Raw genomic sequence first — 5439 nt, 5'->3', positions numbered from 1 at the left:
TCAGCTGGTAAGTGTCTGTTACTAGGCAACATGCCCTCACTTTCACTCTGCGGAACTCTAAGCATCAGCTCACGGAGTCCTTCACCGGTGTAGTAGTCTCCATAAATGGCGCAAACTGAGCTACCCGGCAAGGAATTGGAGGTGCAACAAACATCTACGGCACTTTTACTAACCTGTGGGGTTTTTTGGTTTTTTTTTTTTTAATTCTTTATTCATTTTCAAACTTAAATAAGTGTTTTGTGGTATTGCGGTATACAAAAATAAAGTTATTATTATTATTTATTATTATAAAATATCCAAACACATTAACAATATCTATATCACTTAATAATCATCAATGGTAACAGTGATAAATACTTAACTCCCCCCCTTCCCCCCTTACCTATCAAATAATCATTACTTATACAATACATAACTATAAAATCCCCCCCCCTTCCCTCACAATTGAACTTGTAAATTTAAGGGAAAAAAAAATTTCATCTAATTAGTACAATACTTTGTTAATGGCTCCCAAACATCTTGAAATTTCTTGAAACTACCCCGCTGTATTGCCAGAAATCTCTCCATTTTATATATATGACATAAGGAATTCCACCAACAATTATAATTTAATCTACTCCAGTTTTTCCGATTATACGTAATTTGTTGAATGGCAACCCCAGTCATTATGAGTAATAATTTGTTATTGTTTGTGGAAATCTGACTTTTTGCTCTCATTGCCATACCAAAATAGCACAGTATCATATGATAATGCCGCTGGGTTATCTAATAAACAATTAATTTGGTCCCAAATTGATTTCCAGAAATTCATAATAAATGGACAATAAAACAATAAATGATCTAAAGTCCCTGCTTCGAGATGACAGTGCCAACATTTATTAGACTTAGAGCTATCCGATTTTTGTAACCGAACAGGGGTCCATAACGCTCTATGTAACAGAAAAAAACAAGTTTGTCTCATAGATGCCGACACTGTACATCTCATCCTCCAAGACCAAATTCGTGGCCATTGAGATGCAGTAATGTGATGCTTAATCTCAATGCTCCAAATGTCTCTAAGACCAGTGTTTAATTTTTTTTTTTTTTTTTTAAAGGCTTTAGCGTTCCCTTCTGCAGGGGTTCCCCCCCCCCCCATGCTAAGGCCATTTTTAACCGCAGCCATAAAAATGGATTTTTGTTTGTTTGTTTTTGCATTAATGGCCATGCGCTAATAATGTCATCACATTTTTAATATTTTAATGGTGTTTTTTGGATGGTTGTCCATCTTTTGGGGGTCCTTTTATCAAGCCGCGCTAGCGGGGTTGGTGCTTCAGACATTTCGTCACGCGCTAACCCCCGCTGCCGGCTATAAAAAACTAATGCCTGCTCAATGCAGGCGTTAGCGGCTATCACGGCAGGCGGTTTAACTTGCGGTATTATGCACGTTAAACTCCTACCACAGCTTGATAAAAGGACCCCCAAAAGATGGACAGGTTGGGCAGACTGGATGGACCATTCGGGTCTTTATCTGCCGTCATCTACTATGTTACTATGTTACTATGACCCCTTGGTGTATAATTAGAGTATATCTTTTCTATTATACTTTGGTGTTCTTTTCTGATTTCTCTGTCTTAGACTGTAAACTGCCTTGATTGGTCTTATTGGATCCACACTTAGTGCACTGTATCTCAGAGCAGTGGCGTAGTAAGGTGGGAGGGAGGGGGGGTCCACCCCGGGTGTGGCCTTCCTCCTCTCCTTGCTGCGTGCATAGGCCCCTTGCTTTCCCCCATACCTTTTTTATTTCCCCGGCACGAGGTTGCCACCCGCGTTGGCATCGGTGCTCTCTCTGATGTCACTTCCGGAAACGAACCTAGGAAGTGATTCCACAGGGCAAGCCAATACTAACATGGGCATGCTGCTCACGCCAGCAAAGTTAAGAACATAAGAATAGCCTTACTGGGTCAGAGCAATGGTCCATGAAGGCCAGTAGCCCGTTCTCACGGTGGCCAATCCAGATCACTAGTATCTAGCCAAAACCCAAGGAGTAGCAATATTCCATGCTACCGATACAGGGCAAGCAGTGGCTCCACCCCATGTCTTTCTCAATAACAGACTTTGGACTTTTCCTCCAGGAACTTGTCCAAACCTTTCTTAAAACCAGCTACGCTATCTGCTCTTACCACATCTTCTGGCAAAGTGTTCCAGAGCTTAACTATTCTCTGAGTGAAAAAAAAATTTCCTCTTATTGGTTATAAAAGTATTTCCCTGTAACTTCATCGAGAGTCCCCTAGTCTTTGTCATTTTTAACGGAGTGAAAAATCGATCCACTTGTACCCGTTCTACTCCACTCAGGATTTTGTAGACTTCCATCCTATCTCCCCTCAGCCGTCTCAGCTTGGAAAAGAGACGGCTGAGGGGAGATAGGATGGACGTCTTCAAAATCCTGAGTGGAGTAGAACGGGTACAGGTGGGAAGGGGGCAGGCGCACGTCAGGGGTGGGGGAGGTGCGCTCACCCTTACTACGCCACTGTCTCCTTTCTTGAATCTTTCCATAAGGAACATCCTCTATGCGCATCACTCAGTCACTTTCTAAGTCAATGTAGCACTGCGTTCACCAAACCAGGCTATCTAGCTTGTTGTATGTGAGAGACAGCCAAAAGCTTTATTGAATCGCAGATGAGGCACTTCTAATGTGCTTTCCTAATTTCCCTTTTATCCGCTTGTACAAATCAATAAGATTTGATTGATATGTCCTTTCCTTTGTGAATCCAAGCTTGCTCTCCCGTAATCTGCTGGGACTCAAGATCCTCCACAGCTGTTTCTTTCAGCGGTGTTCTAATTAATTTTCCTTCCACCAAGTTTGGGCTCATTTGGCTGCAAATGTGAAGTTTATTTTAAAATATGCTATATCACCTTGTGATAATTCACAGCAAAGTATATATATATATATGTGTGTGTATATATATATATTGTATATATACATATTGTATATATATATATTGTGTATATATATATATATATATATATATATATATATAAACAGTTTACTCTCGTATTGAATGCTAGATTCTAGCCAGCTACTGCTGTCATGATAGGAGTTGATCAGCCCAGTCCTTTATTTATTCATTCAATTTTCTATACCGTTCTCCCAGGAGAGTTCAGAATGGTTTACATGAATTTATTCAGGTACTCGAGCAGTTTTCCCTGTCTGTCCAGGTGGGCTCACAACCCATCTTATGTACCTAGGGCAATGGGGAGGATTAAGTGGCTTATCCAGGGTCACAAGGAGCAGTGCGAGGTTGTTAAATTTGCAGATGACACGAAACTCTCCAGTAAGGTTAGATCTGTAGAGGAATGTGAAGAACTTCAAGGGGACCTGAACAAACTGAGTGAGTGGACAAATAAATGGCAGATGAGCTTCAATGTAGAGAAATGTAAAGTTATGCACATAGGGAAAGGGAACCCGATGTACAACTACACAATGGGGGGGGGGGGGTTGTTCTGGGGGAAGGCAACCTAGAAAAGGACTTGGGGGTTTTGGTAGATAGAACAATGAAACCGGCGGCACAGTGTGCAGCGGCCTCAAAAAAGGCAAACAGAATGTTGGGCATTATCAAAAAAGGTATCACTACCAGAACCAAAGAAGTTATCCTCCCGCTGTATAGGGCGATGGTGCGACCGCATCTGGAGTACTGCTTCCAGTACTGGTCGCCGTACCTTAAGAAGGATATGGCAATTCTCGAGAGGGTCCAGAGAAGAGCGACAAAAATGATAAAGGGCATGGAAAACCTCTCATATGCTGAGAGACTGGAGAAGCTGGGGCTCTTTTCCCTGGAAAAACGGAGACGTAGAGGGGATATGATAGAAACTCATAAGATCATGAAGGGTATAGTGAAGGTAGAGAGGGACAGATTCTTCAGACTAGCAGGGGCAACAAAAACTAGAGGGCACTCAAACAAATTGAAGGGAGATAGGTTCAGAACAAATGCTAGGAAGTTCTTCTTCACGCAGAGGGTGGTGAACGCCTGGAATACGCTTCCAGAGGAGGTGGTAGAGCAGAGTACGACTTTGGGGTTCAAAAGGGGATTGGACGAGTTCATGAAGGAAAAGGGAATCCAGGGGTACAATTAAAGGGTTACTATACAGTACTGAAGGCTGTAAAGTAATAGAGTAATAGATCACTACAGGTCATTGACCTGGGGGGCCACCGCGGGAGCGGACTGCTGGGCGTGATGGACCTATGGTCTGACTCAGCAGAGGCAATGCTTATGTGCTTATCTCAGGGTGCTGAGGCTGTAGCTTTAACCACTGCACCACTCTAGCAATCAAAATGTAGTAAAAGTGAGCTAAGTATAGTACAATCAAGCTATTGTGACATCACTGATGAGGTTGGCTCTGATTGGTGGATTGAGGCATTATGATGTCACAATACCAGCTCTGGTTATCAGAGGCTAAGTAAAAGTGAGCTAAGTATAGTACAATCAAGCTATTGTGACATCACTGATGAGGTTGGCTCTGATTGGTGGATTGAGGCATTATGATGTCACAATACCAGCTCTGGTTATCAGAGGCTAAGTAAAAGTGAGCTAAGTATAGTACAATCAAGCTATTGTGACATCACTGATGAGGTTGGCTCTGATTGGTGGATTGAGGCATTATGATGTCACAATACCAGCTCTGGTTATCAGAGGCTGAAGCTTTTCACACTATTTATTTATTCAATTTTCTGTACTGTTCTCCCAGAGGAGCTCAGAACAGTTTATATGAATTTATTCAGGTACTCAAGCATTTTTCCCTGTCTATCCCAGCGGGCTCACAATTTATTTAATGTCCCTGGGGCAAAAGACTAGCTACGATACATAATCAACGTGAAAAATGGGTTAGTATTAAGAGCTAAGAAATTTAATAAACAAGAAAGTCTTTAAATTGTTTCCTGTAATGAAGGTAAATAGATGATGATGAAAGCTGCTTGAAATCCTTGTCCCATAAAACGATTTGAAAAGAGAGGATTTTATCATGATATCTTTCGTACCTAAAGCCCTTAGATGGAGGAAAACAAAAAAAGGCTTTTGCAATACGCCAGTGTTGCATAGAACAATAACAAAACAACTCAGTTAGGTAGGACGGAACCAAACCCATTAATACCTTATAATAGAGACCCCAGTTTAAAAAGAATATGTGCCTCTGCAGGGAACCAATGCAAATCACAATAACAATATGTGATGTGATCATATTTTCTCAGTCCATAAATGAACCTAACCGCAGTACAGTCCTCCCCAATGAAATTCACAGGGGTTCCGTTCCAGGAACCCCCGCGAATCTTGAAAAACCACGAATACGGTTTTTCATGGTGAAGACTGAAAAGGGCAGCCGGAGAGGCAGGAGAGAGCAGCCGGAGCGCCGGCGAGTGAAGGAAATCACTCGCTGTATGCTCCGACCACCTCTTCCTGCACTAAAGTT

This window comes from Geotrypetes seraphini, chromosome 9 (assembly GCF_902459505.1).
Source record: "Geotrypetes seraphini chromosome 9, aGeoSer1.1, whole genome shotgun sequence".
In the NCBI taxonomy this organism is placed as follows: Eukaryota; Metazoa; Chordata; class Amphibia; order Gymnophiona; family Dermophiidae; genus Geotrypetes; species Geotrypetes seraphini.
This window is presented reverse-complemented; position numbering follows the sequence as displayed.